The sequence below is a fragment of the Ipomoea nil genome, unplaced genomic scaffold (assembly GCF_001879475.1).
Source record: "Ipomoea nil cultivar Tokyo-kokei standard unplaced genomic scaffold, Asagao_1.1 scaffold1834, whole genome shotgun sequence".
NCBI classification, from domain to species: Eukaryota; Viridiplantae; Streptophyta; class Magnoliopsida; order Solanales; family Convolvulaceae; genus Ipomoea; species Ipomoea nil.
In genome coordinates this window covers 1,948,107-1,959,015 of record NW_017618262.1, presented here as the reverse complement: position 1 = coordinate 1,959,015, position 10,909 = coordinate 1,948,107, and the positions used below count along the sequence as shown (strand labels likewise).

Genomic DNA, 10,909 nt, shown 5'->3' with positions numbered 1-10,909 from the left:
TAATCCCTAAGTTGTTAAATCATCTAGAAGGCAATATGAGCCCATCTTTTATTATTGTGTTTACTTGTGTTTAATTTGCATTATCTTAACTAGATTTTTAGCCTTTAATTGTTGACATTTATTCAACCATGAATATGAATTTGCTTGGATTCTTGTGGGTTCCAATACTTTGGAGCCTAGAATTTTAGTTGTCACTCAAGTACGTGTCATAGTCTCAATTCCTTGCTGAACGATAATTTTCACCCGTATACTCACCATCTCTTTCACGTATATCAACTTTTTGACGGTGTTGCCGGGGATTGGTTTATTTGGTTGTATTGTGTGATTGCTTTTTCTTTGAAGCATTAAAGTTAGTGAGCTCTAAGGAAATCAAGCTTTTATATTTTTTGTTCATTTGTTTTGAATTGTGACTAAGTGCTTCCAAAGTTGTCTTGTTTGAGTTTGGTTGTAGGTACTTCTCTTGGTGCATGAAAACTATGTCTAAATTAAAGGAAGCCAAGACCTCCATCCATTCAACCAAGAGCTCTCAAGGGAAAATTATATTATGCATCTAGTTAGCTAGAGTGTTTCTCTCTCTCTAGGAAGAACTCTCTCTAAGTGCCAACGCCTCATGGAGCTTTTTCCGTGAATTTCTTTCAATTCGTCGATTTCTTCTAGTTAATGAAGATTAAATTTCTTTCGTTGACTAGAATTAGTCGCTTTTTGCTTTCTGAATTCGCAAAATGATTTCATTCGATTTGAAAATGGTTTATGAGACTTCAGGTTTGAGTTCAAAAAAGGTGCAACACTGTTCACTGTTTTGTCCTTTTCTTCCCTTGGATTTTTCAAAGATGACAAAGCTTTCCGGCGACCTGCTTCTCCTTGTTGCTTCGATGGTCGTTTTCTGGGATTTTCGCCGGCAAACAGTTCATGGAGTTTGTTGGTTGCAAGTCTTCTTCCGACGACCTTATCTCCCGTTTCCGCTGGCTGGTCGCTGGTTCTCGCCGTCCAGGGGTCAAGACTGTATCCCTTCAGCCCGGTGGCTGTTCTGGTGAGTGCTTTGATGTTCTTTGCTCCGGCGACGTCAGCATCCTATTTTCCCGAAGTATGGATTTGTCCTTGAGGTTCATGCTCTGGCACTCCATGTTTCGCGGTGACCGGTGGGGTGTGCTATGGACGGCGGTGAGTTGTTAACCTTCTCCCTTGTGGTTCCCGTCGGCGACTGGAGATGACTCTCTGTGTTGCTGGCTCGCTGGATGTTTTCCGGCGAAACCTTCTGGTTGGGTCTTCTACGGGTTCTTTGGTTGACTGGTTCGCCGGAGGTTTGTCTTGCTCGTCGCCGGCATGCTGGTCTCGGGAAGGAAACTCATTAATTACAGGCAAATTATGCAGTGCATCCGGATGCACCGCAAAAATGACAACGTTTTATTAAAAATGTGCATCTCCTCTTAAAAAGAAATTTAAGTTCGATTCCCAGCAACAATATATGAACTAAAATTCCAGAATCGATGAATTATAATTCCAGAATCTATGAACTAAAATTCTAGAATCTAATCTATGAACTAAAAATTTCAGAATGAATGAACTAAAATTCCAGAACCTATGAACTAAAATTTCAGAATTGATGAACTACAATTCCAGGATCGATGAACTATAATTTCATAATCTATGAACTAAAATTCCATAATCTATGAACTAAAATTTCATAATGAATGAACAACATAATGCTGTTGTTGAAAATTGAACCTGAATTTTTTTTTAAGGGGAAACGCGCGTTTTTAGTAAAACGACGTCGTTTTTGCATCCATATCTACCATGCATGGTGCATACGGATGCACAGCATAACTACTCATTAATTACCTTGTTGGGCGGTGGCCGTATTGGTATCTCCCAGATTTTTGAGGCGTGTGCTTGGATGGATTGGGCCAGGGTTCGATTCCTCTAACTGGTTTTTGCTACTCACGGCATTGGGATGTATTAATCATGGGCTCGCTGATTTCCCTGATCATTTCATGGTGAATTGTGGGGCTTTGATTTTTTATTTCCCTACAGAATTGTTGTTTTATTTTGACTAGGATTGATTTCAAATTTCTCATTTTAAATTGTCTTAGTCTTGAATTTATTGATTTTATGTTTCGAATATATAATCAGAGTATGTCCCAGTGTCATATATATATATATATATATATATATATATATATATATATATATTTGGACTTTTGATTTAATTTATATTTTCGATTTTAAGAACTCTCAAGGAAACTAAGGAGCTGAGACAAAGAAGAGACTTGGTTGGTTGGTTGAAGGGGTTTGAATCATTTGAGATAAACATTGAGACGGGTGACACTAGCAATTCCAGTCAAATCTCTGTTAATGATACAAGCACCCAACATAACTCGAGAAAAGAGGAATTCAATGAAGATCATGCTAATGTCTCTCAAGTGCCTATTGCTCCCGTTCAAATACCGGCACAAAACTTCATGGCAAATCCTAATGTCAATCCTTATCTTGGAAGAGGAATGGGGTATCCACAAGCTCAATATCCATATTATCCCAACAATTCCCGTTGATGCTTGCATATGTCATGATTATCAACAAAAGCAAAGGTCAAACACTAACTCACGTTGGATTATTGCTAAAAAAAAAAAATCGGTATTTAATCACGGACAATTGTACGTGGCTTTCTCCCGAGTCACCCATCCTGATGACCTGAAGGTGTTAGCTCTAGACAATGATGGACAAGATTATGTTGCGATTACCAATGTCGTCTACAAAGAGGTTTTCAATAATGTGTAAATACAATCGATGATATTATGTTTTCTTTTTTTTCTTTTTCAAAATAATAAAATTGCTATATATCTAGACAAAAATATATCCTTTTATACAAATGAATTGGATAGCAATTGATTACTATAACTAAGTTGCTAGAGAACGAGCACATTTGCCCAATTTATAAAAATTCTAAACAATGACATATAAAAATATCTAAAGTTACAACACCGCATGCGTACATATACACATTAACTATTAATTTGAGTAATTACTTGTTCGAATTCAAGCAAAGATAACATCAAAACAAACATAAACGATCCAAACCATATCTTCAATTGCACTATATAATACGGTATATTTGATGTTATAATTTAAATAATTGTATATCGATCTTTTTTTTTTTGAAAAATATATGTTGCTTCATTCGAAATAGGCCGAAATAATGTCAGGCGGGAGAAGATCCCAATACATAGCAGCAGATTGCTAGTAAGCCGTAGTAGCTAAAGCATGAGCTAAATAATTGTCTAATCTAGGAATAAAACTAAACGAACAAGACTGAAATAAAGATGTGTAACACCCCAGATTTTCAAGACTTTTAAAACTTATATAATAGGGATAGAATCTCATTAAATCCCAAAATACGATACAAAGAGTACGGGGTGCTATGCCACACCCGAGCTAGAGAACTCGGGTGCACAGGCTAATTCTAAAACCTCAATCAGTATCAATACTAAATCATGGCACGCAGGCCGAAAGGGAAAACTATCTAAGCTATGCCCCAAGCTTCTAACGCGCTCCAGTGATCTACTCATCTGTGCCTGAAAGCCAAATATATATGTTCAGCGAGAGATGCTGGTAACCCACACCAACGCGTTGAATTACAATACATATAGGTATATATATATACTCCCTCCGTCCCGAATTGGTTGTCTCATTTGCTTTTTGCACGCTTTTTAAGGAATTAAAGTAAATGTTATGTATTTTCCAATTATGCCCTTCACTTTTTCACTTTTGGGAATAAAAGCAAAAGTCATAAGGGTAATTTGGGAAAAAGTAGAATGATGGTGATGTTCAATTTTGGAAAGAGGACAACATTTTGGGACAAACTAAAAAGGAAAGTAAGACATGCAAAATGGGACAGAGGGAGTATATATATATATATATATATATATATATATATATATATATATATATATATATATAGGTAAAAGTTCAGGTGTAAATTTCTAGTAACGTGTGTACGTGTGCACTCCTATTGACCGTGCGTTTGGGCTGATCTATGGGTGCAAATTAGAGTGCACACGCACTCAGTGTACCCTGCCACATTCACCATTTATTTGTGGCTCATTGTGTGGGGGAGCCAATTTGTAATTTGGCTGGGGTTAGGGGGGGCGGGTGTTGTATGTTTCGTTTCCGTTGGCGGTACACTCAGAATAGCTCTGTGGAGGCGTCGTATCGCGAGGTGAGTGGTGAGATACGCAAATGACTCGGTCTAGTGGCAGCCGCCGTTCTAGGAGGGGTAGGTCTTGTCATTCGTTCTCGCCGACGACTCCGCCGTCGGCTTCGTTGCACAGGGTCGCAGAGGCGTCCCGGGCGTTCAGACGCCGGTCCGTGCGTCAGTCTCCGACGGCACCTGATCGCGTCAGTTTCGTACGGGCTGTCCCCGGGATAGCGTCTAGAGTGTCTGCACGGAGACGGATCGCGCACCGTTGGGGCATGCGAGGTTTGTGCATCTTCCTATGGGTTCTATGTTTTTCTACCTGCAATTTCTATGTATTGGGGGTTTACGGGGTTAGGGGGCAGTGGCAGTGGCCTTTTTTGGGGGTTGTGGGGTGATTGGAATTTGTTTTTGGGTCATTCTTCCTGGTTTATTGATTCTTCAAACTCTAATTAGAATCAATTTGAATGTGTGTAAGTTATGGCTTAATGATTGAATTTGTTTTTGGGTCATTCTTCCGGGTTTATTGATTCTTCAAACTCTAATTAGAATCAATTAGAAGGTGTGTCAGTTATTGCTTAGTGATTGGAATTTGTATGCTAGGTTTTTGCTGATGTATCTACTTGTGAATGCCGCATAGCTTTAGTGGACTTCCTGTATCTCTGGATTAATATGGAATTTTGGGGGTCAAAATAGATTATAAATCCATTGAATGACAGTTCATTTTAGTTTGATGCCTAGGAATAGCCTTATATAGAAGGATGCATTATATCAACTGGCAAAGTACTAAATTTGCCAGTGATAGAAATCTTAGTTCAATTGATTTATCAAATGCTATTTGTATACAAATTCACATCATGTATAGTTACACTTGTGAATTCCGTATAGCTTTAGTGGACTTCCTGTATCTCTCGATTAATATGGAATTTTGGGGTCAAAATAGATTATAAATCCATTGAATGGCGGTTCATTTTAGGGTTTTCACAGTTAAATTGAATGAATAATTAAGTACTGAAGTTGTGGGATAGAGAGTTTGATGCCTAGTTATAACCTTATGTAGAAGGATGCATTCTATCAACTGGCAAAGTACTAAATTTGCCAATGATAGGAATCTTAGTCCAATTAATTTATCAAATGCTATTTGTATACAAATTCACATCATGTGTAGTTACACCAGGAATAAGCAGTTCATAGAAATAAAACAAGGTGAAAACATTATGATCAAGACATGAAAGGTCCTAAATTATAGCATTTAAATGGCAGTGCATTCATCACAATAAAAAATGCGCAGGGCTATTAGTTTATTAAATTTTGTCAAGTGCTATTCTCAGAGACTTTTCACTTGTGGTTACATTTAAATAAAAAATAAAAAATAGCTTACATGCAGAACGTTGGGTTCTCTAAATTCAAGGATTTGTGATCCGTTAATTTGATAGTAAAATGCAAAGAAAGACGTAGGTTATCTAGAGCACTCGCTACATGGTGCAATGTCGTAAATTCTGCAAGTGTTGTCACTTCTCTGTACAGTTATTGCGTTATTAGAATTGCTTGTAGCTACATTAGGTTGCCGTATTAAATTTCACACAGGGCCAGACCGGAACTATTTCAGAGTGAATTTTGATGGAATTGGTGATGATGACTGGCTTTGGGTGTTAAGATGGTGAAAGGAGTGTACAGTTCGGCAGTAGTCGAGCAAGTTTCTGGTTCTTTTTCCTCTTGTCTTTCTTTTGGGAATTTAATTCCAAACATTTTTGTTCCAAATCTGAGAGTAGTGTTGCTTAGTTAGATTACATTGCTTAATGATTATTTAATTAGAGTTATTTTCATGTTCGGCTTTATTGCCTACTGCAAAACTAAAGTTGGTTGCTAGTAATTAACATTATATTTTCCTTAAATACAGAGCTTGTTAACCTGTTTAATGCTTAAGTACAAAGCTTAATTACATTGCATATTTAATTTCAAAGCTTAATTGCATTGCTTAATTATAGTGTTAAATGACGAGTTCTAGTTTATTTGCTTTATCATAATTCATTATTAAATTGTTTAGTTTTTCCTTCTCTTTAATTTGTAGTTCTCTTTGCATTAGTTTGTCAAATTCCGAATTGTGAGTACGATTTTTAATACTGCATTTCCCAATTCTTAGCAGGTGCGGGTATTAACAGGTTCGGCCAGCTTAGCATGTGCGGGTATTAACAGGTTCGAACATGTGCGGTACATCGATTTTGCATGCTGGTTCTAACTTCCAGGATGCATCGATGTGCATTCATATTCGCACGGTATTGTGATTCATGCAATTTTATTTTAACTCTGTTTGAAACAGTCAACAAAAAAATATGTAATACCTTAATCCAACAATGCACAAATAAACACAATTAGGAATGCACAACTACACTCAAGGATGCACAAATGCACTATTCACTAGACCCCACAAACAAATACCATAAGGAATGCAGGAATGCACCACTGATTTTATAGAGTTTTAGCACCCAACAATGCACAAACAAACACAATTAGGAATGCACAACTGCACTCAAGGATGCACAAATACACCATTCACTAGTTCCCACAAACAAATACCATAAGGAATACAGAAATGCACAGCTGATTTTATAGAGTTTTAGCACCCAGCAATGCACAACTACCATAAGGAATACAGAAATGCACCACTGATTTTATAGAGTTTTAGCACCCAACAATGCACAAACAAACACAATTAGGAATGCACAAATACCATAAGGAATACAGAAATGCACCACTGATTTTATAGAGTTTTAGCACCCAACAATGCACAAACAAACACAATTAGGAATGCACAAATACCATAAGGAATACAGAAATGCACCGCCGATTTTATAGAGTTTTAGCACCTAGCAATGCACAATCAAACACAATTAGGAATGCACAACTACCATAAGGAATACAGAAATGCACCACTGATTTTATAGAGTTTTAGCACCCAGCAATGCACAAATAAACACAATTAGGAATGCACAAATACCATAAGGAATACAGAAATGCACCACTGATTTTATAGAGTTTAAGCACTTCAGTGTTATATAGCCACTAACTCTTATATGTGGCAGATTGGGACGGTGGTGAGCATCTCAGCCAGTCGGGATGAGAGGGTATCATGGTTTCGAAGCCGTCTTGACGCGAAATTCCAGACCACTAACCACGTGGGGACAGCCACGTTGGACATGGTAAGCCATCAAACGTGTTCAAATTAGGGCATCTAATTGGTAACGCAAAACAACGAGCGTAGTCTAACACCGCTAACTTGTGTCGTGCAGTATTTCTTCCCCATATTCCACAAGGCATAGTTTTACGTGATGTGTATCAGTTTCAAGCATGCCGCGTTTGTCATCATAGACAGCTCGTCCACGGCGAACATGGGTACAGTGATGTATGGTACAACGCCGGAGGAATTGGTAAACATCACGCACGCTCAACACTGCATGTTGTTGTTTAAGTATACTCATGCCCCTTTTGAACTAATGATTGATTGTAGAGGGACCTACTGGCCGCGTATTTAGACAGCAAACAGCACATTGTCAGGGCTCTACGTTTGAGGAACATGCAGCCCGAGAGGATGCAGTTGGCGTGGTCTGACACCCCCACCAACGGTGACTCCAGAGTCTACACAATGAGACACATGGAAGCTTTTGTTGGACAGGATCCCAGATGTTGGCAGTGCAGTCTGGGGACAGGAGGTCCCGGGGAGATTGAAAATATGCGAAAGAGGTTTCTGCACAACATCTTGCTTAGAACGGTGAATGGCAACATGCACAATATTCACACACGAGCAGGGGAGTATGACCGGCATAGGACCGAACAACTACTGACAGGAGCAGTTAAGTAAATGTTGGATGTGAGGTAGAAAAATGGATAATCTAAATAGCGTAGCAGTAGTCGAGGGGTTGGATGTTAGTTTTAGTGGTGAAGGTTGTGGGCTTACTAATGTACCAGTGCGTTAGCGGGGACAATATGATTTCCGTTGTTTACCACTGTGTAGTTTATTGCATGGCAGGAGCCAAATGCAATAGTTTTCAAACAATGCAACTGTCCTACCCCCAATAAATTAAAATCTATTGAACTGATGTAGGTCCCGGCTTTTTGGTGCAACAATGTGCATAACAACATGACATAAAGAAATGAACACAGGATAACTCACTATTAACCAACAGTAACTTTATATGTTCTATAAAGGATGTCATGCTAAATGAGTAGCAAACTGGCATATTCATTGCTAGTATCACTACGAACGGCATTGTCATGTCATTTGGAATTGGTAATTATGTGGTATCGCTGGACGGACCCATTGCAATGCATAGTATGCAAAACATATCTCTTTCTAGTATCGCTACGAACGACAATGTCGTGTCGCTTGAAATTGGTAATGATGTGGTATCGCTCTGCAAATATAAAGCACAAACCCATTGTAATGCACAATATGCAGCACAACTCAAATGAATTAATATAAGGGACCTAAATTCTAATGGCTTTATTCATAACCAGAAATGGGTGATATAAATGTACGATTAATAGATGATTCAAATGAAATAGTATAATGGACCAAAACTCTAATGGCTTTATTCATAACTAGAAAAACTACAATGTCGGTACTAATAACCAGTGATGATTCAAATGAATTAATACAATGGACCAAAACTCTAATGGCTTTATTCATAACCAGAAATGGGTGGTAAAAATATATAATTAATAGAATGGACCAAAACTACAATGTCTTTACAAATAACCAAAAATGACGGACAAAAAAATATAATTAATGGAATGGACCAAACGGGTGCACTAATCACTTCAACGGGTATCTGTGGGCATTATGATGCGCGTACACGCTACACACCCCGCACTTTCTGCAGGCCTTGCCACTTCGCTCAATGGCTAACTCTCATTGGCTTTTAATTCGCTTTCTGGTCCCTTTCTTTTTTGCTTGCACTGGCGGTTTAATGGTAATGGTTGTAGGAGGCTGCACACCACACAAAGCTGCAATGGCAACACCATTCCCTTTTGGAGCGTGATACAAATCCGAGCATTACATTTAACCGGTTGGACACCCGTTTCCTACGTTGAGTGCTCTGACCACCACTGCCACCCTCTACAGGGTTTATCTTGTTCCTACCACCGCCCTTTACACCTTCCCGGCTACATAATAAGTAGCGCGTGGTGACTTTGCCATCACGACCTCGCTTTAGTGTGCCGTGCCTCACAGAGAAGCCACATATTCTTGCATAGTTGATGTAAAAATGTACGCCTTCTGCTAGTGTTTTGAAGCGGTGCCCGACAGCCGGTGTAATTGCGGTATCCACAGTAGGCCACCAACATTTGACTGGTACAGTGATATACCCACCTGTGTCCACACTCTTCCGCTCCCTGCCATCTGTAGTAGGAGCATGTACAACACCATGAGGGGCAAAAACCTAAAATTAATTTGCACTCATTCGCACTGCCCAAGATTAATTTCATGGTATTCTCAACGATATATTGCACTGCTTGTATTAATTTTATCACAATTTAAACTGAAATTAAGTTGCAACTATATACATAAAACCAAAGTTCAAATACAAAATAAAAGAAAAATGTGAGTGTAAGATTTAGGTTTCAGGAATGCTAAGCACAGTAATTTTAATATAAGAAAAATGTAAGCACAGTAATTCTAAGGGTATATCACATTATCACCCTCCTGCTCCACAACATGTAGACGCAGAATTGCAGCCAGGCGCAATGAATTCGGGCGATCAGGATGAGCAGGGAGGAAAAAAAAAAAAAAACAAACCCCATTAGGAAGCGGACCTGCTGTCTCTCCCATGCGATCACAACGGGGTGGTTGTAGCGGCGTCACTCCGGGCTCGCGGCAACACCGGCGGCTGGATACGGTGGTCGCCGGTTCGTTCCTACTCATCGCGTCGCCTAGTCGATCAGGGCTGCAAATCGCCACCGCAAACAAAAACAAAAAAAAAAAAAAAAAAAAAAACAACAAAAACAAAACAAAGAAATGAAAAAAACAAAACGCAAAAAAATGCACGGATAGAATTCAAAATATGCACACCTACATGATGGTGCACGGGAACTATACTACCCCCTATTTTCCACCATCAGATCGCCCGAATCAGTGCACCACATCAGTCCACTCATTCACATTTTAGTAGCGGTGTGCACCAGAAAAGCACCATATATATATATATATATATATATATATATATATATATATATGAAAACCATTTTGAACATGAAGATATACCCTACGAACTCTAGCTTTTAAAACAGGGATAGACTCCACAGATAGGGCTAAGCACAGACAGCCGTTATACCAAGCATATGCAGTTTACAACAGGCAAGACAGATAAGATAGGCACAATTAATAATCATAACCCAACATATACGAATCCCAATATGAATCCCAAAGTCACATCCCCAAGGCACTCACAACAACAACTCCTCCATATCTCATCACATAGCACACTTTGTTGGCGCCACAGGACCAATCGCATGCCCATACATGAGGGACAGCGCATATAGCTCTGACACGGCCCCGCAGCACCCTGCCCCGTATCGCAACACGGAGGGGTCGATCGCAACCGACCGATGAACCGCAGCTCATCATAGTTTGATCGCAACCAAACAGTGGACCGCAGCCCAAGAGTATGTCATCTGACCGCAGCCAGGAAATATGAACCGCAGCTCATGTAGAAACGTTTGATC

At 39.2% G+C, this 10,909-nt stretch overlaps 1 long non-coding RNA gene across 1 annotated transcript; it reads left to right on the top strand.

The window, feature by feature from the left end:
• The first annotated feature begins 4,178 nt into the window (after positions 1-4,178).
• On the top strand, positions 4,179-8,290 carry LOC109192786. Its single transcript, XR_002056155.1, has 5 exons — positions 4,179-4,474; positions 6,336-6,465; positions 7,273-7,389; positions 7,480-7,617; positions 7,698-8,290. It is a non-coding gene; the product is annotated as an uncharacterized LOC109192786 (long non-coding RNA).
• The last annotated feature ends 2,619 nt before the right edge of the window (positions 8,291-10,909 follow it).